The sequence below is a fragment of the Capsicum annuum genome, chromosome 1 (genome assembly GCF_002878395.1).
Source record: "Capsicum annuum cultivar UCD-10X-F1 chromosome 1, UCD10Xv1.1, whole genome shotgun sequence".
Classification (NCBI taxonomy): Eukaryota; Viridiplantae; Streptophyta; class Magnoliopsida; order Solanales; family Solanaceae; genus Capsicum; species Capsicum annuum.
Window position 1 is genome coordinate 245531907 of NC_061111.1, and position 24071 is coordinate 245555977.

Below are 24071 nucleotides of genomic sequence, written 5' to 3' on the forward strand. Positions count from 1 at the left end.
TTTCAAACTCAAAAGGTGATGTTTGACCTTACTAGTTCAACAAGATAAGGTTCCTTGTTTTAAGGGAAAAGTGATTGTCAAGTCTAGAAAGGTGATGTTGGCAAGTCTTCTCACAAACAACTTTTTCAATTTTGTCTTGCAACCTATTTGGATCTATTGCTCTTTTAAGACATAGGATGAAGAGAAAATTTTAAGATGAACACAACATCAACACCCTCAAGAACAAAACAAAAATACACCACAATGGTACTCCAACATCCAACACAAGTCAAACTCAAGGCCACTTCAAGTTTTCACAACAACAAGTCTCTTCTTATTAAGCTCAACTTTAGATTTAAACACTTTTTTTGTGTTGGTGGGGAAGAGACCAACACAATAAACAAACTAAACAAGTAAAATCTTTTGTAGATCTACAACCAATTTTCGATCAAAATGTTCAAGAACACATTTTTTGGTAAAAGCTTCCCAAGATTGGTTTTGTAAAAACAAAACCAAGCCTTGAGCTTTGATACCAAATGATACAAAAGATCAAACTTACAACAAGGAATCAAGAGAACAACAAGAACACCATCTCTAGAGAATCAAAGGCCCCACTAGACTTCTCTAGGTTTTCAAGGCAATAACGACAATATTCAACAAGATAGATAAATAACACAAGATTGCAATAACTATAGTGAATCGAAAGAGCCCCACACGGCTTCACTATATCAAGATACAAACAACAAGATTACAAAATGATGGATAGTAACTTGACACAAAATATCCTAGAATCTAAGAACCTTAACATGAAGATTAGCACCCTAAGACTAAAAGATATTTACACCAAATTCTTACTTGAATCAAGAGGAACTCATGAACCTCAAGACCCCCAAGTTTCTAGTAAAAGAACAACAAAAGTGTTACTATACTTTGTTATCTATTTTTGGGTTAACTCTCAAGAACAAGAGAGAGAAGTTCTTAAAATATTACAAGACTTGTGTTTCTTCAATAATAAAAATGAACTAAGTCCAAGAAATAGCCCTATTATTGTCTATTTATAGTACTCCACAAAATAAAGTAAAATGACCATTCTAGCCTTGGTCTTGGGTGGCTTTGGAGTGTAATAAACTTACACTTCAAAGCCCCTCTTCACACTTCAAAACATGGAATCCCTTAGATGAATTAATTACACACTCACACACGGCTATTTGCATGAACATGGCTTGGAGTTTTTGTAACTCCCGAGCTTGGCTACGTGTGAATGGTCTTGAGCTAGTTGTACTTGTATTAGAAGCAGTTAATACATTAAAAGCATTAATTACTATACCATGTTTTGCCTTGAAGTCTTGACATTTGCATCCCGAACATTCGCTGGGAGATTTAAAATCTGTATAACGAGTATGATCATACTCATGATGGTTTGATTTAAATACTGTAAGAGGAGCATCATTAGCACAAATAGCAGCACCACTACCACCACCAACAGCTCCATCACCACTAAGACCATCAATAACAACAAACCCACCCTCCAAAATTATTTTTCTTGTAATGTCTGTTGCGCCAAATAATTCCGTTTTTATTCTGTCAATGACCTTAGGGTCTGATAAAGTTTGCACAGACCGTAAAGTAAGAAAAAATGACATCTTCAACTCTCGATTGATCAGAACTAGAGGTGGATGCACAATCTAACATAAATCATTACATATATTAGAATGATGATTAGATCATTTAAAAAAAATCAATAGTTAAAACAAAAACTTAATTATAATTATACTTACTGCATCCTTCGGGGGGTTGAAGAGATCAAGAAATATTATATTTTTATCAGTTTTGGCCTACAACCATCTCAAGATTCTTGGACAGGAAATTTCTTCCTGGTAATTCACTTGTTCTCTCAAATAAGGAATGACTTCAAATGCTCAAGCCTATAAAATAATGCCAATAAATCAAAACCATTATTGAGTAAAAAAAATGAATGATATCATAATAAAAAAAAGAATCATTTACTATGAAAGACCATGGAAAGCCATATAAGTTGATTGTCTTTGGCGCTAACGAAGTCAACAAATATTTGACATTCATTTTGAAGCTTTCATAACACCAAAGATAGTTGTTAAATGCCTTAAAATCCTCAAAGATCTTTATTAAACTAATGGTTATGTTGTTGTTAATGTCTCTCACCCAAAGAATATTATGTACAAATCAAACCAAGCACAATAACTGCTTGTGATTCTTTGAAATTATTTTACCTTTCAATACTTCGATCAATTTTTTGTCTTTAAAGTTTGGACCAACAATGGACACCAGGTCATCACTATCACATGACTTGCCTTTGCTTTTTTTGGGTGTGTAGGGTGCTTTTGGGAGGTTAGAATAGGTATAACATGAGAAGGAGAAGGAGGATAACATTTTAGTCTAGTAAATATGATAAACTCCTTCCAACCAAAATAAACAGGCATGCTACAGTAAATTATCCACACCTCATCCATCTTATCTTTGTTTTCATACATAAACCTACGCTTGAGAAGTTCATATACCATTTTCATTTGGAAACAAGCATTTTTGTCCTCCGGCAAATCAAGATATTTCACAAAGCATCTGTCCCTAAAATAAGCATCCAATTTTTATTCTCGAAGTATTTTTTTGAAAGCGTCGAAAGATTTTCCCATGGCTGACTTAACCATGAAATCACTCGTTAAATCTGTGGTACCTTTGCACTGCATTCTCATAGGATAACGATCAATGTTGAAGGTTTGGACCAACTCTTTGGTGGAAGGGCTATTAGCATTTAGATCATCTCTTTTGAAACATTTCTTCTTTCCATGTTCATCATATTCTGCTACTGATTGAGATAACACTTGTAAAGAAAGCTCATAGAGTAGTGGATGTAGCCTAGCTGCTTCACTTGTTCCTTTACTTGGACTTGATTCAATTTTTGTTCTTTTAGGAACCATATTATCTAAAATAAATAGGAACATAAAAAAATATATTATAGTTGATTAATGCATCGTTAAAAAATGATAATAGTAAATCTAACATGCAAAATAGTAAAATAACAGTTGCAACAAATCACACATCTGTTGCACTGGGTAGATTATCTGTTGCACCAAATAACTAACCTGCTACAACGGATGAGTAATCTATTGTAACAATACAAAACTTATCACTCATCTTTTAAGATAGATAAATGGTCTGTGTAATAGATCACTTGTATGTGTGCCACATATGAGTGATCTGTTGGAATAGTTAAATAACTTATTACAACAAATGAGTAATCTGTTGCAACAATACAAAATATATCACTCATATATGAAAATAATTGAATGGTCTGTGCAAAAAATCACTCATATGATACAACATATGAGTCATCTATTGGAATAGTTAAATAACCTATAGCAACGACTGAGTAATCTGTCATGATAATACAAAATCTATCACTCATCTGTTGAGAAATATGAATGGTCTGTGCAACAGATCACACATCTGTTGCAATATATGAGTGATCTGTTGGAACAGTTAACTAACCTGTAGCAACAACTGAGTAATCTATTGTGACAATACAAAATATTTCACTCATCTGTTAAGAAAGATAAATGGTCTGTTGTCACGTATCTGTTGTGATATATGAGTGATCTGTTGGAATAGTTATCAACGATCAATATTATTTAGATTTCTTCCAACAAAAGGGTCGCCTGTCGCGACAGATGAATGATCAGTTGGAAAAATAAAGTCTTGGACATGTCCTGATGGAAGAGTTGATAGGATTTTATCCAACAGGATGTTCATTTATTGTATCAGATCTTTAATCCGATGGTTCCTCCGTTGCATCAGATGGTTAATCTATTGCATCAAATTTTTAATCCGATGGTTTTTCTATTGCATTCGATAGTAAATTTGTTGCATCAGATAGTTAAACTGTTGTATTAGATGGTTAAACTGTTGCATCAGATGGTTAAACTATTGCATTATATGTTAAATTTATTACATTAAATTTTTTATCCGGTGGTTCCTCTGTTATATCAGATGGTTAATCTGTTGCATCAGATGGTTAATCTATTACATCAGAATTTTAATCTGATGGTTCATTTATTGCATTAGATGGTTGATCTATTACATCATATACTAAATTTGTTGCACCAGATGGTTAATATTTTGCACCAGATGGATAATCTATTTGAGAAAAAAAATAGTAGCACAATTTTGTTCAATAGAACAACAGCAGTATCACCATTTTTACCAAGAATAAAAACAAATCAACCCAGCGACGGGCGCAACAAATTGAACTTCAAAATCAAACAACAAAAGAGAAGAGAAAAAAAGATAAGAGAAGAAAAAAATACCAGAAATTAGGATTTTATTCAGACCGCATTTCAAATTAAAGCTACAAATATTAAAATTGTTAACCAATACTATAAGAGAAGTTGTCTCAAGTTCCTCGTTTTCTTCAAAACTAAAAAGGCCATAATTTTTTACTTGTAAAAGAAGAAAAGGAATGATGAAGAATTTAAAGCTGTTGTGGCAAGAGAGCAAGGTTGTCACGTTAATTGATGGTTGAAGTCGAAAAGGAAATCGAATCCCAACTATTTATCATCGGAGGTTGAAGTCGCCGGGGATTGAAAGGAGAAATTTGCAGAACTATCAGCTGAGAGAAGCTTTCGAGAGAGAAGAGAGAGACGGTCGATGATTTGGATTGAAGAGGGGTGTGGGTTGGGTTGATTTATATTTTTGAAAAGATTAGAAAGTTTTGAAAATATTAATCAAGTCCACAATTAACTTAATAAAGTTTCCTAATCATGTTTGACCCTTTAAGTTGGTCAATGTCACCAATTCTTCATTCAAGACTTAAAAGACATCTTTCCTTCAATTTTCTCAACTAACTAAGTGTTAATTGATCTCAACACAATTTATTTGTATTGCCTACACACACATATATTTTCTTATACTTTGGAGGTTTCATGTATTGTTTTTTCTCTCTCTTTTGTTTCCTTCATTTCTTTCTTTCTTTCTTACTATTTTATTTTATTTTATATCTTTGAGTTTTAACATATATTATCATTACCTTATAAAAAGGTTGATGCGTATGAATTTGTTTGACATGAGGAGGTAGTCAAGAATTTATTTTTGGTAATATCATTGTTATTTAAGTTTTTGTTTTAATTTTTGGGGGTTGTTAATTTGCTGTAATTTATATCTATATCTACATGTTCACAATATTGCAGGTCATATAGAACAAAAGTGTAATGTCACCTCCCTTAGACTAGAATTTATATTTATCAAAAGATATATTCCTTTTTCTTTTATTTTTCTCTTAAAATATTTGTGAAAAAGAAATCTTCTATCAAAAAAGTTCATAGTAATATACAATCATGTTGAAAAAGGGATACAAGAGTATGAACTAATTTTAGATTGCATTTGTTTTTATTAAGATTCAGACGTCTAAATCTGAATGCATATCTGAATGATTAAGATATTGTCTTCAGATTTGAAAATTGAATGGTTAAGGCTATTTTTTTCAATATCTGAATATACAAAATTTATTTATTTATATATATATATATATATATATATATATATATATATATATATATATATATATTAAAAATATAAATCAAATAAAAATAATTATATATTAAAAAAATATTTGATTTAATACAATAAAATTATTATTTAATTGAAAAAAATTATATTTGTTAGTGATAATGGAGATGGTTTGTAATGGTGGTGGTGGTGGTAATGATTAATGTTAGTACATAGTAATGTTGGTGGTGATAGTTGTGATGGTAGAGATGTTTGGTATTGTAGTGACTGTTATGATGGTGGCGATTGGTAATGGTTGTGGTAGTGATGTGATGTTGATTGATGTTAGTAGTTGGTGGTGTTGATTGTGATAGCTTACAAAATGAATGCATGATGATTGACGACATGTTAGTGGTAGTTGGAGATGTTGTTAGCTGTGATAGTGGAGATGATTATTAGTAGAGATATACTGTAGTGATGATGGTGGTTGAAGCAGTGGTAGAGTTGGCGACACCGGTGACAATGATAGTGGCCAAGAATGTGTGGATGCTGATGATGTGTTAGTGGTAGTTAGCGGTGGCGCCAGTTGTGATAGATGAGTTGGTTAGTATTTAGGATTTGCCAATAATAGTTGTTGATGGTGGTGGTGGTGGCATTGGCGTTGGCATTGTTGGTGGTGATAGCGGCGGATATAATTAAAATAATGGAGGTGGTAGATGTGATAGCGGCTAAAAATAGTAGTTAGTAGTAATTATGATTGTGAATGGTGGTTGTGATGGTGGAGGTGGTTGGTGGTGGTGGTGGTGGTTGATAATGGCGGTGGTGACAGAAGTGGTTAGTGCTGGTGACTGGTGATTATAGTGGTGGTGAATATTATCCAACACAAGCATACCTCTTAATGATTAAGACTTAGTTCAAGATATGAATGATTATGACCTATTCAGACCCAAAATCTTAATAAAAAATAAATGCACTTAATGGTCTGAAGTCTGAAACATTCAGATTCAGACCTCCATTAAATGCAAGCAAATGAGACCTTAATTTGTATTAATATTCATAATTCCCATGTCTTTCATATTTATAACCTTAAAAAAAAAAAGTTTATTTCTGAGTTAATGATATAATTTTTTATGTTTCTAAATTATAGTATATCTAACACAAATTTGAAGTCCAAAAAAAATGCATGAGAAATCATGTTTGCAACATTTTTCACGAGATATTGTCAGTCTTAACTCATTCTTTATGTGTTTATTGTCCACATGCTAAGAGAGCACCCCCACTCACCCACGCACCCCCACCCACCCACGCACCCAAGTTTAGACAAAGTAATACAGACTTCTTCTGTATTTGTTAATGCAAGTACTCTAATTTATGGTTGTACTAGATATCGACGGCCCGTATTAGCACGGGTTCAATATATATTATTTTTTAATTTTAATTTGTATGACACAAATAGAATTTAGATAATCAATAATTAAAATAATTTAAATTTTTAATTATTGTAATTTATAATATTTTTCTTCTATTTCACTTTAAGTGGATGATATAATTTCGAGAGTCAGTCAAATATTTTATATTTTTTAAAAAAATTTAAGTTGTTAATTGTGTGACTTATAATGTTTTTTATATAATTTTTCAATAAGATATAAGTACTCTCTCTGTCCTAGTTTATGTGATAAAATTTCGACAATCAATTAATTTTTTTAATTCTTAATATATATATTTTTTATATTAAGTTATTAATTGTTGTAATTTGCAATATCTTTTATTTCATTTTTAAACAATATATGCTACTTTATGTCTTTGTGTCACATCTCAATTTATATGGCACTAATACAATTTCGATATTCAATCAAATTTTTTATGTCGACATATCATTTTGTGTTCGTTTAACCTTTTTATGAAATATTATTAATTTAATAATACTTGGATGGCCATAATAATTAATTAAAGGTGATATAGTAAAATTACTATGGGAACAACGAAACAGACATGTCTTAAACGACTTATAATAACTAATTAGAAGCCAAATAATGAAATTACTATAAAAAATACTTGTGAAAAAAATTAAGTGAGTCTTATATAAGACGTCAAGTTACTTTAAAACATCAAAAGTTAATTTATCATTTTATGTCTATTTTACTTTTTTTTTAAAATATTATTAATTTTGTAATACATAGATGAGTTATAATAATTAATTAGGGTGATATAGTAAAATTACGGTTGAAACAGTTGCAACAGACATGTCATAAATATCTATTTTACTTTTTTATTAAATATTTATTAATTTTCTAATATATAAAATGACTTATAATAATTAATTAGGAGTGATACAGTAAAATCACGGTTTAAACAGCTGAAGTAGGCAGCACAAGCAGACATACCGACCTCGTGTCTGCTCCAGCAGGTTAACTTACTATATCACGATGAAAACAGCTAAAGGAACATATCTTAAATGACTTATAATTAACTAATTAGAAGTGATATAGCAAAATTACTATAAAAATACTTGTGAAAAAATTTAAATGGACCTCATATAAGATGCTAAGTCAATTTAAAAACATCAAGAGTTAATTTATCATTTTATGGCTATTTTACCTTTTTTTTATTAAATATTTTTAATTTTTTAATATGTAAATGACTTATAATAATTAATTAGGGGTGATATAGTAAAATTATGATTGAAGTAGCTGAAACAAACATATCAGAAATGTCTATTTTACTTATTTTTATTAAATATTATTAATTTTTAATACATAAATGACTTATAATAATTAATTAGGGGTAATACAGTAAAATTACGACTGAAGCAGATAGCACAAGCGGACATGTCGACCTCATGCCTGCTTGACCTACTTAACTACCTCTTATAAATAAAGAGAATAAATATTATTAGTTTTCTAATACGTAAATGACATAATAATTAATTAAGGGTAATATAGTAAAATTACGACTGAAACAGATTGCACAAGAAGACATGTCGACCTCGTGTCTGCTTAACCTGCTTAAATATTATAAGAGGGACTATTGGGGCCAAAGCAGGCAAGAGGTCAACATGCTTGCTTTGGCATCTAAGGGCATATTTGTCATTTCAGTTTGTTTCATGTTTCTTTATCATTTGTATCCTTTCTTAAGTTGTTGCATAGTTTATGTGTTGTTCACTGTGATGGACGAAAATGTCAGCTGCAGCCTGTCCTTATTAGATCTTTCTTTGCGCTTACTTTGTTTAATTGTTACTTTACTGCTTTACATAATTTTCTGTGAATCTAGTCATCTACCAAACTTTAAGCCCTTTATGGTAAATTGATTATACACCACTTTTAGATTAAATTGTTGCAGAAACTCATTTTATATAGGCTCTAGGGATGTTTTAGTAATTGAATGTTTGATTTTTTATTTTTGATTGGGGCATATATTTTGTTACTGTAGCTATAGAATTATATTTTGTTCATTCGAACATTTTATCCTTCCCACAGTACATTTTAAAATTTAAATTGTTATTTCCTCTATTTTAAAATAGGTGATATTTTTCATATTTTCAATTTATATTTCTAAATAAAAATGAGTGGACATTAATGATGTTCTTTTAATTTTACTCTTATTAAATAAAAAAGGGCATAACCAAATAACTATTAAAAAGCTACACTTTTTAGAAAATATTATTCGAAAACGTATTTTGAATGTATTACCGATCAACCATGTTATCTCCAAAAGAACCAGACACATTTACGAAGTGGTAAGAGCTGTGGAAAAGAGAATGTAACTATTGATTACCTGCTTCTTAGATGCCTTAATACTCAATTAGTCTGAAAATTTTGTTCCATTAGTTAGACTAACTTAGAGAACACTTTGAGTTGACAGAATTTCAATGGGACATGAATGTTTTACTTTGTTTTACTTTGCCTATTTGTTAAATAAAATTTAATACTTTTACTAGTAAAATTTAGATTTTAAAAATTATATGAAAAATATTATAAGTTGCAATTCTTCTCATGATATCATAAGTTAAATAAAAGTTTTTAAAATATTACAAAATTCACATAATTTGAGTTTGAAATAGTAAAGACCAGTGTCTGAATTGGAGCATACAAATAATTTCGAGATCAAATTGATTTAATGTGTTTGCAATTAATAAATGAAGTGCTCTCATTTTTAATATAACCTTTGAATTTTTTTTACAAAAATAAGATAAGTATGACATTATTAAACAAAAAATCTTGATATCTTATTTATGTAGAAATTACGTAAATAGTACGATAAATCACAATACTTAACAACTTAAAATATTTTTTTAAAAAAAAAGTGAAAAAGTTATGGATAAACAAAAATTTGGTTTCCTTTTCAAATTTCATTGATGTCACAGAAATTTGGACAGAGGAGCAAATGCATTTTCAATAATTTATATATTTTAGATTACATTAAAAAAAATAGTATAAATTATAATAACTACTACTTAAAATACTTTTAAATTTATTAAATAACGATAAAAACAAACTAATTGACTTTCAAAATCAATCTATGTCACATAAATTGAGATAAATCGAGTAACACATATTGGGCTCATTCTGATACGAACTCCCACATCTAGTATAAATAAATATAAGAGAATTTAGAGTATCTAGAAAAAGATGTCTTTTTTTCTTCAAACAAACACAATAATGTAAATGCAATAAGAGATAGGGTAGTGCTAAACGACTCGAGGGCAACTGACTCGATTTACTCGAAAAGTGTAAATTGATGGTTTTGCCCTTTGACTCTAAAACTGCGTATTCTTCCCTTCAAAATTGCAAAATCACTTTTTAGTTTTTTATTTTTTTTATTAGACCAAACTTATCCTCTAATATTTTAACTTTCCTCTTTTACATTTTGTATTCACTAATCATTCTACTTTACTCAATTAAATTTTCCTAGTCATTTCCTTGCACTTGGTCATTAATTATTCTATCCTCTTTCATTTAATTCGGGTATAATGGATCATAATGAATGTAATAATCAATTAAAAGAAACATTACATGACGTTTTTGGCTTGGAGGATAGTGATAATTTGCATAGCAATGAAGACTCATATGGTGGATATGCTAACGGTCTAGATCGATATTTAGACACCAACGACGAAGACCTTCAAAACTTGGTTGATGAGGAGATGAATAGGTCTCATCAATCGGTTCAAGATGAAGATTTATGTGTTCCCGACGGCAAAGAAGATCATTAGGGGGAGGATGATATTAAAGAAGAGAAAGGCCCAATGCATGATGATAGCTACACCGAAGAGCAATATACGGCGGACCCTGTTAAAGGTATGTCTTTTCGTTATGTACAAACTGCCTTTACATTTTATAAAGAACACAGTCGTTTGACTAGTTTTGGAGTTGTTAAGAAAAGTGCAAAAAAATTGGCTGGTCAATTAAAGCATGTGACATTTGGGTTTGATAAGTGTCGAAAAACAACGACTAGGAATCAAAGTAAGAGGGTTGATTGCAAAGCTAGGGTGAACTGTTAAGTGATGAATTATAGTTCGTGCATAGTGAAAAAGGTTATCTTAGAGCACAATCATGAGTTGGAACCTGCACTGTCACATTTTTTGCCTTCCCACAGGGAATTGAGCAGGATTGTGAAGAGAAGTCTAGTAGTGCACGACATTACAGGTCTAAGGCCTTCAAAGAGCATAAGACTCTTGGAGGTAGAAGTTGGAGGCCCCGAAAGAATGAGGTGCACTATCAAGGACTGTCATAACAACATTCTTTAGCAACGGAGGCTCTGAACAGTTTCCAACGATGCTGCTGCGTTGCATAGATTTTTTGTGGATGTGCAGTCCAAGGACGAATTTTTTTTATTCAATAGACTCTGACAATACTGGTAGACTTTGGAATGTTTTATGGGTGCACACACACTACAAGGCTGCCTACTGCGACTTCAGCGACGTCATATGCTTTGATAAAACCTACCGCGTGAATCAGTGGCACATGCCATTTGCTTCCTTCATCGGTGTTAATCACCATAACCAGTCCATACTTCTGGGATGTGTTTTGCTCACGAGCGAGGACATCGAAACATATGCCTTTGTATTCAGAACTTTGCTTACGGCCATGAGCGAAATCCCTTCAACGGCTATCTTCATAGACCAATGTGAGAGTATTAAGGCAACCATTTGTGAGGTGATGCTAAATACCGTCCATAGGTATTGCATTTGGCACATCTTTACCAAGCTACCTGTAAAGCTTAGGGGGGTGACCAATTATAAGCCTGCCAAGGCTCACTTCAAAGCGATCATCTTTGACAGCATTACAATTGCTTAATTTAAGGATAAATGGCAGGCCTTCATTGAAGAATACGATCGGGGTCGATGGATTTGGTTCCAAAGTCTCTACTCGAAGCGGTCCAAATGGGTTCCCGTATATCTCAAGCACTTCTTTTAGGCTGGTATGATATCCACGCAAAGGTATGAGTCAATGCATTCCTTCTTTGATAACTACATCAGCGGTCAAAGCTCTCTAAAGCAGTTTGTTGAGCAATATGAGGTTGCCCTCAGGTTTAAATATGTGAAGGAATTGGAGATCCAAGCCAGCGAAAGAAAGCAGCTTGTATGACCTACCATCGCATTCAACTAGGAAATGCAGATATATGGCCACTACATCCGTGCTATTTATGATTTCTTTAGGGTGCATGTTGTAAGGCTACCACATTGTGAAATTGAAAGGCATATCGATTTCGATGCGGCGGAGGGAGTTGAGGTATATACATGAAAGACTATTCGATACGAAGTGATTATCATGGTGATAATTTTGTCTTCACCATGGAGTACCGTCCCGCCAATCAATCTATTGAATGCAATTGCAAGACCTTCAAAAGTGAAGGGATTGCGTGCTGCCATATTATAAGGATGACAACTTTCAAAAGGATTAATCTGTTTCACGATAGATGTATACTTTGTCGCTGGAGGAGACACATAGTCCGCCCACATCTAAGAAAAATTCTTTCCAGGAGGGTACCCAACAATGACGGACGAGTACCGAGTGTACAATGGGATCAAGAAATGGTTCGATAGAAACTGTAACCTCGTATTAGACTGTCCCGTTAGACGGCGGGACCTGAAGAATATTTTAAAAGATTGTTTCAACACATACATGGTCTGGGAAGATGACATGGTTGTCCCTAACATTCCTGATTTGGACTCCGATAGTGATTCAACAATAGTAAAAATTTTAAGGGAGATTCATTCACGTGGAAGGCCCCAGATCAATAAAAACAGATCTTCGCATCAATATGCATTCCGTGGAGATGCTAGGATATGGGAATCTAAATACTGTGATGTATACGAGAAGGGACAAAGCAGTCAAGGTAGGAGTGGCAGGGTGAGATGGGGTCGTAGAGGTAGTAGAGGAGGTAAGGTGTATGGTAGCAGAGTAGGTAGAGGCGATGATGCAAATGTAAGTAATCATCCCACAGTACATGAGTTTTTATAGTATGGTATGCCTTTTTTTCCTTAATCTGTATTGTATTTGATTCTGTGACATTGTATGGTACTCATAAATACTCCTCTACTTATGTGTAGATGTTGAAGTTGTTTAATATTACGAATATGTTATCTTTAGCTAGGCATATTCCATTTAACCAAATCATAGTCCACTTTATTGCACTAGATTAAGAATTTTCAGCCTAATCATGCAACATACAGGAAAGAAATATGTTGTTGTTGTTGTAAATTTATTAAAACACCGTAATAGATGGCAAAAGTTTATTCAATTTGCTTGCTTAATTGTTTTGTAACAAGACGAATGACAAGGTGACTCTTATCCTTCCCTATCAAATTTGAAGGGGTTAGATGATCCCAAATCAACAGAAATAATGATATGCAAGCTAGTAGACGAAATGATCGTTAAATAATTCAGAGCAATCAACTTTAAAATAATTGAGAACCACTACGTCGGTACTAGAAAAGAAAAATTAGACAAACAAAGATTGGTAAAAACATTTGTAGCGACATAAATGGAATGTTATTGAACACTACAGTACTGTAACTAGAATCATTCTTATGTCTCCAATTTATAGGCATCACGTCGTGTTTATTCATCCCATTGATCCTTGGTCACTTCTATTAATGAACAGGTCCTGTTTCTTTAGTCGCCACACAAAATTTAGTCCTCCAGACCGATCCCTCATCGAAGCTACTTCCTCGTCGAAAACCAACTCTGTTTACGTTTTTCGGCCGACAAAAACATCGTACTTCTCACTACCATTTTTATTGGTTAAACAACATAAACAGAGGTGGTTTTGGAAGATGAAGCATTTACAGTGAGGGTCCATTTTGCAGGTGTTTGTGTGGCGGCTAGTGAAAGACGACCTATTCATTAAGAGAAGTGGCCAAGGATCAATGGGATGAAGAAACCCTATATGATGCCAATAAATTGGAGACATAAGAACAATTCTAGTTATACTACTGTAGCGTTCAATAACATTCCATTTATGTCGCTACAAATTTTTTACCAATCTTTGTTTGTCTAATTTTTTCCTTTCTAGTTCTGACGTAGTGGTTCTCGATTATTTTAAAGTTGATTGATTTGTATAATTTAATGATCGATTTGTCTACTAGCTTGCATATCATTATTTCTGTTGATTTGGGATCTTCTAACGATAAAATGCACAACATGTCTTGATCAATATTACGTTACGATGATCGACAGACGTTAATTAAAAATCATGCATTGTTGCTAATTTACGCTGATGAGGCTTTAGTAGAATGACTCTGGTATTATTTCTCTAGCAATTAATGCAGATGTTTATTGGTATCACAATGCAGCCAACGTAGTCTGATTGAAATTGACAATAGTCTCTAAACATGAAGTTACCTACTTTAATGCTTTTCAACACTAAACCACATATGTTTAAGCATGTCTATTTTATTTTACTTTTGTATATAGTATTCATCAAAGCCTAGTCAGTTTGAAGTTTTATTTCCTAACCCTTGTTGGCAGTATTAAATTATCACTTATACTCAGTAAAAATTAAACTAATAATGCTGCGCAACGTTGAACGGAAAGGCTACCTATAAAGAGTAATATTGGAACATAAACAAAGTAAAAATATATGAACAAAGAAACAATTATCTGGTTGATGTTATTCATGGGACGGAGGTTGGTTGCGTTGGCTTCGTCATTTTATCCACCACTTTTTCCATGTAACTTATAAGCAGCTCCTACTTGCGGCCAAAACTCTCCATACCTATACTCATAGCATCAACTTGTTTTCTCACCTCGGTTATCTACAAATACAGCGACAAGAGTTGATTATGGGGAGCCAAAAAGTGTTTGGTGGTGAAAGGGGCTCCAGAATTGGAAGTTACGGGATTATTTTCTTGGGAGCTTATTTTAAGTATCAATTCTTATTTTGTTATTCTGTAGAAGATCTCATATTCACAGATTTAAATAGAAAGGCATTGAAGACTTTGAAAACAAGTGAAAGTTAAGGTAATAAATGTGGTAGATGTTCCAATAGTCATACCATTTAAGAAATTATTATATTTCCAAGGAATGTAGTTGGAAGGTCAAAAATATTTCAACTTTGAACTATTTCCAGCATTCAACATTCAATAACTTGAAATCAAAAACTCAAACTTTTTAGTTAATAATAGTTATTCTTTTGTGTAGTTACTCTTTGTAGTTATTTTAAAGGGTTACTAATACGGAATAGCTCTTGAAATAAAAAAACGTTAGAAAATTTAAGCAATTTGCTCTAGTTAATTTGTTGATGATTCAAACATTTGTTCTCAATGAGATGGACATATCTTTGAGGGTATAGTCGAATGACTCTTCATTTTACTTTATTCTTGATAATCACTGTAGAGGAGTTTTGGTATTGTTTTCCATAATATCAGTGGGTAGGAGGGCTTGGGCAAACCAAAAAACATTAATTCGTTCATTTTTTAAATCGTGTTTTGCGTTTTTAATTCATGCCTTTTAGTAACATTTGGTTTCATTTTCATTTTTTTTTTGTGAATTCATGCCTTTTAGAAACATTTAGGTTTATATTTGTCAATATTTATATTTGAAGTTACATGATCATCCTCTATGGATGCGATAAATGACTTATCATGTATTTATAGTTATGAGTCAATAAAGCTGAAACATAAGCATACATTTCATTAAGAATAGAAAGTAAAAATAACATTAAAACATTAATATTTTCTTTACATCATTTCTATTTTCTCTCTACGGTGTTGGGTGTGTCGGAGGAAGTTGGAGGTGGGTGGGAGGATCTTGGAGGCGGCATAATAATTTTGTCCAATATTTTCCTAATGATCTTTATCATGGAATCCTGCTTATGCTCAAAACTCTTCATGCGTCGAGTTAAGGTGTCAAGCTCTATTTTGATATAATGAAGCTGAGAGTACAATGCAAGAAGTAGGCGAAGTTCCTCATAACTTTGTTGAGGATTGGTAGAGACTCGGGCGTTGGAAGAGGCCGATTGATAGGAAGACATTTTTGGAGATCTTTGAATGTCGAAAATTGTAGGAATATGTGAAATATTATACAGTTCGTTTACCTCTACTTGTATAATAAATGGTTTCTTCAATGGTTGTCCATATTTATACTAGTGATTTGATTATTTCCTGTCAATTAATTAATATTTATTTTTTAATCTAGAAGAATGGAATGAAATTAATGTTAACGTTTGAGCTATTTTAAGATGAGTGTAAGATTGAAATTTTGAAAATGACTTTCAACAATTTCCAATCCTAAATCAGATTACTTTCCCACACTCTTTGAAAAATGTCACTAGTCTAACCTCAACAGACCTAAACTTCCCGTAGATCTTGTTCAAGTTGTCATAAAATGATATAATTTTTATATTTTATTTTTTAACAGTGGAATGAAATTGTTTCCCACCATTCCAACGCTAAAGTCCGAATGATTATTATTAAGACAATTAATATTTTTCATGGACGATTGAATTTTTATGAAAGAGTACTTAACAAGTGAAAAGTTAAAACATTAAACATATGTTAGGTAACTTAAATCATATCTGGTATGTAAACATTTACTTTTCATAAAAATTAAAGTTAATTGTAACTTGTAAGGTAATATTTGACTTGTTAAGACAATCTACCAATTAGTTAGACGTGCACATTCATTCCAACATTGATAGTTTACATCTTTCCCCTTTATTTAAACTATATGACCACATAGGAATAATGTAGTTAACCATATCAATTCAAAGAAGAAATTTATTGTAAATGCAGTTGTTGAAGATATGAAGGTATGAGTTGAAACTACCATCCATTGTTATATTCCTACCATTTTTTGCATGTTACCCTACCAATTATTTTATGTATTTACGTCCAGCCTACTGAAGAAAGTTCCAATGGCGTTCAATGTGATACCGAACAACTATTCAAAGCAATGCCTAAGCTAGATGAAAAAATTAGAAGCTTGCAGGACCATCTAGAGTTCATGATGATTTGGGTAAATGCTATGGAAGAGAGGATTAACGTGATACGAAAGGACATGTTTGATCGATATCGCAAGGATCAAGATAAATTTATTCATCCTTCAACTTAAGCAACACCGACATATTTTGTGTAATTGAAACCTCCTCTTTGCATGCTAATCATTACTTTTACAAAAATTAGTGTCGAAGCATGTTCTTTTCTTTTTTGGTTTTACTATTTTTTTTGTGTTGATTTAATGTCGTTATGTTTTATTTGGTTTTATAAATCTTTCTTAATTTGAAATAGTAAATGTTGAAACGGAAAAAATTATCGGGGGATTAGGTGTAACAGTAGCAGCTAATTGGAAAGCTAACCTAACATTGTTTTAAGTGTGTCTTCCTTATTTTATTTTCATGTATTGTAATTACCAAAGCCTAGGCATTTGGACGATGTATTTGTAGTCTCTTGCGGGCATTAGTAATTAAAACTCATTTTTTCCGCAATATTAGCATCATTAAGGAGATTGCACATTGCATTAACATTTCAATTAAAAAAAGCTTAGATTCGCTATAATTGAAAAAATACTAAATGATGAGGCTAAACTACCTACAGAAGTAGAACCCTAGAACACGACCTCTTTGTTGGTCTAGTTAGTGAAGCTGCATCGCTTGTCTCACCTTGGTTGGCCCCCCTGAATGTTGTGGTTCAGCTACACCGGTGTCTCTTCTAAGGGAGCGAGCAAGGCAGTATTCACAAACTATCTTCTAATAGATGTCAAAAGATATAGTCAAGGGGTCTTGCTAGTTAAGCAAGACCTTTTTAACATACGGACCTCCTTTCCATGTGAACAAATGCTTAATGAGCTCAGTGAGCTCATCCTCAAGTACGAGCAAGACCTTTTTAACATACGGACCTCCTTTCCATGTGAACAAATGCTTAATGAGCTCAGTGAGCTCATCCTCAAGTACTTTGCATTTCCCTTTGAATTATTCATAAAGTTTTTCTAGAACACTAGGGGAGTCACAACCGCCTAGAAAAGTCGATCCTCTAATGGGTGTTCTGTCCATGTTACCTATTAATTTACCCTTGTTATTATTTGAGGATTACAAACGAATGCTCTAGTACATGATGTTGAACACACACATATATATAGACGACTTGACATGCATTAACAACCATTTATACGAGTGTATTTGCAAGTAAATATATGAATCAGATGGTATAATTGAGATCTATGGTTGATAATGTGGCGTATTTCTAGTTGTTGAACTTAATAAATCATGTATCGGATGTTATATAAAATCACGGGTCACATCGTCACGTATTTTCTATTGGAATCGAACCATATCGGCACAATAAAAATTATGGAAAGCTTATCCTCACTTGAAATCACAAATCGTTGAGTGAGTAGTTGGAAGTATTGACGAACCTATATCATGAAGCCTACCCTATAAATGAGAATGACTTGTTGTCATAATTTTAACTATGCAAATGGCATTGAATTAATGTTGAAGTGACCACCCAAAACAACTTAATCTTCCAACCATCTCTTCTTAGTCAGGTGCAGACCTACGCCCAATTTGTGTGGTGCTCACTGCTCTGGCACCCAGTAAAGTCAATGGGCAATAGGTAAAATAATGTATAAAATATACCTATATAATGTATAAAATCAACCAGTATAACAAAAATCGGTTGTTTGCATTGTCATTTAGGTTGACTCTAGGTTATTCCACTAGTAGGAATGCCCGGGGTTCGAACCTCATTGAGGTTAATTTTTTAATCTTTCGTCAGTTTAACATATTTTTAAGCAATCCTGTGTCCTCCATTGGAATCTTAATCTTGAGGCTTCCTTTTGCCAAACTCACTGTTGCATGAATGAAACAAATTTAAATACACCTTATGACCTTGGAAAATTTGGAAACGGAAACCCACCTGCTAAATTATTTAGTAGTAAAGATGATACAAAAATACGGGTCACATCATCACGTATTTTCTATTGCAATGGAACGATATCGGCACAATGAAAATTAACCTTATGGTGACTTGAAATCGTAAATCATTGAGTAAGTAGTTGGAAGTATTGACGAGCCTATTTCATGATGCCTACCCTATAAATGAGAATGACTTGTCAAAATTGTAACTATGAAAATGGCATTGCATTGATGTTGAAGTGACCCAAAACAACTAAATCTTCCAACCATCTCGTCTTAGTCATGTGAGGACCACGTCCAATTTGTGTGGTGCTCGCTGATCTGGCACCTATTAAAGTCGATGCAGAATAAGTAAAATTAGGTATACGAAAGTATGTATATAATATATGGATAATTCACCCACTATAACAAATAAAATATGATTGGAATCGAACGATATCGGCATAATAAAAATTATGCAAACCTTATACTGACTTGAAATCGCAAATCGTAGGCTGAGTAGTTGAAAGTATTGACGAACCTATATCATGATGCCTACCCTATAAATGAGAATGACTTTTTGTCATAATTTTAACTATGAAAATGGCATTACATTAATGTTGAAGTAACCAAACAACTCAATCTTCCAACCATATTTTCTTAGTCAGGTGCGGACCTACGTCCAATTTGTGTGGTGCTCACTGCTCCGGCACCCAGTAAAGTCAACGCACAATAGGTAAAATTAGGTATACAAAAGTAGGTATATATGGATTATTCACCCATTATAACAAACAAAATTTGATTGGAATCGAACGATATCGGCACAATAAAAATTACGAAAACCTTATCCTAAATTGAAATCGCAAATCGTTGAGTGAGTAGTTGGAAGTATTGACGAACCTATATCATGATTCCTACCATATAAATGAGAATGACTTGTTGTCATAATTTTAAATATGCAAATGGCATTGCATTAATGTTGAAGTGACCACCCAAAACAACTCAATCTTCCAACCATCTCTTCTTAGTTCAGTCGGGAATAGTTTCGTTAGGAACGAAAGAGGTTGTGGGTGGTCACTTAGTTTAGAAAAAAAGTTGGTTTCAAGCAAGAGTCGAACCCACATCCCTCGAGGGATCATGAAGGTTCTTAGCTTTCACACCAAAGCCAAAGATCCAAACAATCATTTTATTTTTGTGGAGCTTAACAATATATTAATAACCAATATTACTGTATTTTTCATATAAATAATAACGTGATGAGTTAATGTCATAATCTTTTATTATGAAACTAATTAAAATGATCATATATATATAGTACATCATTTAGTATGTTCTATTGGACCTGAATTAAAATGCATAAGAAAAAGTAACCCAAAAGTGTTAAAGAGGTAGTAGTTGAAAGAGTAGTTGGATACAATTAACTTGGTATGTAATAATGATAACCTATATGTTGCTTGTCAAAAGCCATCACTTTGTAAGGCCATCCGATGGATGTGACAAATAAACCCATCCAAGTTTCTCTTCTCAAGTTTGAGCAAGGAGCTTGCATAAAGTCGAATCGGTTGAAAATCAACATGGTAAATAACTGCATAGAAAAAATGATCATATAATATACCACACCGTTATGCATTTTCCAATTGCATCGGATGAAATCAGTATTAAATAAAACTAATAGTACGCATCTTTTTTAGAAGAAAAAACTAGAAATCAAGTTGTTGTTTCAGTAGTGGGAAGCATAACGGTGAATGCATTAAAATGAAGCGACCAAAAACAACTCAATCTTTCATGCAGATCTTCTTATGTGGAATGGCTCTTGCTAAACGAGTTCGTAGTGAAAAGTGAGGTTATGACTAGGATAATCCAAAATTAAAATGATCATATAAATATACTACAATGTTACGTATTATCTATTCGACCTGAATAGAATCTGCGTAGAAAATAGTGACTTAATAAAATACAGATAGTGAGAATTAAGAAGAAGTAGTTGAGTGAGTACTTGATACAATTAATTTGGCTTAACAAGGTCAAAATGATGACCCTATATCTTGCTTTGTCAAAATCTATCTGTGTATGTCCATAAAGACGGATTTGACATTTAAACCCGTCCAAGTTTCCCTTCTCAAGTTTGATGAAAGAGACTGTAAATCTATTTTACCTGAATGACACAAAATCCACATGAGATACCCTTGGTAAAAATTGACTCAAAAATAACATGGTAAATGACAATGAGCATGAGTAAAGCAAATTTTTTTGGATTGATAATTACATGACATAAAGTACTTATGTATACGAATAATACTTCTCAATTTATTAATAGTTGTAATGTTGAGTAGTCGTAGCTTTGTGTGTTCTAGGAGTATTGACACGTATGTAACAAGAGCATTTATATTTTTTAATTAAATTAAATTAAAATGCTACATGTTGTTTTTTGATTATTACTTAACACTTGAACGTCTCATGAATTAGGTCTCAACTATGTTTCCTAGGTTAATGAGTAGTTCTAAATGAATCCAAGCATAATGTTCAATGCATAACTTTAACTAACGTTAGCCCGACTATAAACCATAGAGTGAAAATAAAGGAACTTTCAATGGCAGGATCATCAATTACACAAATAAACAACATTTAACAACTAGAAAAGAAGAAATAGCATATTTAATAAATTAAATCAGCTATTAATTGTTCACCCACTAGGAAAAAAAGTAATAAGTAATAACCCCACACACAAGCCTAACCACCCTAAGCACCCGAACCCCCACCCCACCCCACCCCACCCCTCCCACACACACTACAGGCGATTTTCCTTCAGGACCTTCTGGTAGATGTCAAATGTCTTTGTTAGGGGCCTCGGTTCATAAAGCAGGAAAAACTTGATCCATTCATCTTTCTCCTTGTCCACGAGGAGTTTGAAGATTTTGGAAATCTCATCTTCCAAGACATCGCATTGATCTTTTTTTTTTTTCTGAGTATAGCTTCTCCATGATACGAGAAAAACAAGGGAAGCACAAAACACACCCCAAACAATCCACAAATTCAAGAAATACCGTGGACCAAAAGGGGACCTCACTCAGATTCGACAAGTATAACAAGAATACAAGAAACAAGGGTGTATTTGACACCCAAAAACAGCCAAAATACAACAATAATGAGATGAACAAGATGACAACAAGAACAACCAGATTCGAATTCCACAATAACAAGATATAACGTTACAATATTATAATGATAAAGGGATAGATAGTGAGACATAAACTACTATAATGAATAAGAACCTAAGTGTAGATGACACGCAAAAATCCTTAAAAATGATAGTAGGAACACCTAAACTCTTCAAAGAAACACAAGATGGACTTCAATCCTTCAAGCACCCCAAATTCCAAGCAAACAAACAACAAAAGAGATTCCACCCTAATGTTGTAACCTAGTTTCGTCCAAGCCTCACAAGAGAGAGAACTTGAGTGTTTCAAGTGTGGTCTACCATTTTCATCATTCAAAAACTAAGTGAATAAACCCTAACATGTTCCTTATATATTACAAAACAAATAGAAGTTAAAATAACCAAAAAGGCCGTTCAAGAATGGGCCGCCCCTCTAGTGTATGGAGTGGGCTTTTTTGGTGTGTATTTGGGCCTTTAATTACACTTCTCTTGCACATACACTTGGACGCTATCAATGCATACCCACATAAGTCCATTTCCATAATTATTCTCGTATCATCCTCTCCATCTTGAGAGGAATTTTCCCACAAATTCACGGCTTCACTTCTTTTAATTGGTCACTTCAAAATAAATCACTCAAAACAATCCGCAAAACATGAAGAATTCGAGAGCTCAATATGAACAAGTCTTGGCCAACATCTTTATTTTGAACCTCGACTTCCTCTCCATCTTGAGACTTGGCTTTAATATTATCCAACTCAAGTCTCCTTCCATCATATAAGCATCGTCGTAGACTCCATATTCTTCGTGTCCCTTTCTCCCATACTCCTCTATATGGACAAATCGATTTTGGGGAAGTGGAGTTTCGGTTGAGGGGGCTATTTTGGTAATGTGGAGCTTTGGTTGTGGAGCTTGGATGGGAGGGAATGGTCTTCGAAGTCCTTCTTGTTGGACTTGATCAACTTGTGGGAGAAGTTATACCTTGTTCTAGGTTTTGAGGGTAATTGGTAACTTGGCTCATGGGATTTCGTGGTGAACTTAGAGGGTTGACTTTTGTAGGCAAAGTCTTGGGGAAAATGGTGATGGAAGGGTTTTGGTCATGCCCACTTGAGGAAACATGGAGTCGAAGAGTAGAAGCACGAGAGTTTCTTTGACTCTCCATTCGATCCAGCACCTCATTCATAGTAGACATGTCTCCTTTGATTGAGGACATGTCTCTTTAAATTGAGGACATAGTCATAAGCATACTTTCCATTCCTTGATTGATAGTTTCAATTTTGTCCAAGATAGCACCAAGAGCATTGTCGTCCATTGTAGCCAAGAAGTTACCTACAAAACAATAAAAAAGTTAGTTGTTCAAAGAATGGTCCTAACACTTTCTATTTAATCATTTATCTCTTCGATTTCTCTCTTTTGATCTCACAAGTGTTGTTAGTTTGCTTGTACTCCATGAGGCGTTGAGAGGTGGACCAAGTATTACAATGACTCAAAAATAAAAACTAACACACAAAGAAACGTACATGAAGAATGGCTACAAAACTAACTTACAATTTAGTGTTAACTTGTAAGTTAGTAATGGAATCAATCAAGAGAAACAATAAAACAAAACTAGAAGATCAAATTTTTTAGCTTAAAATTTTTGTGTGACCAGTAACTTGGGTGATGTGGCAGCATACCATTGGTCACGGACCCACAATTAGTCACTAGTTGAAGTTTACAAACTTTAGTTACTATGTAATGGAAACAATTGGTGTTGGAGGGATAGTATATGTCTTGAATCTCCTTTAATTCTAATCTTCAAAAGGCAATACTTAGACTTTGTACAATTCCCACAAAACAAGGTCCCTTGAAACAAGGAAAGTGGTTGAAAAGTAGATGTCAAGTCAAGAAAGTGATGGCTCAAGTCTTCTCACAAACAACTTTACAACTTGTAGGTTCACCTTTTTGAATCTATATTACACTTTTGGTTTTCTTAAGTTGCAAGATGAGATGAAGAACAAGATGAAAACCACAAAAATCCTTCAAGAACAACAACAATATCCACGAATTCAAGACCCAACCAGCCACAACAAGTCACCAATTC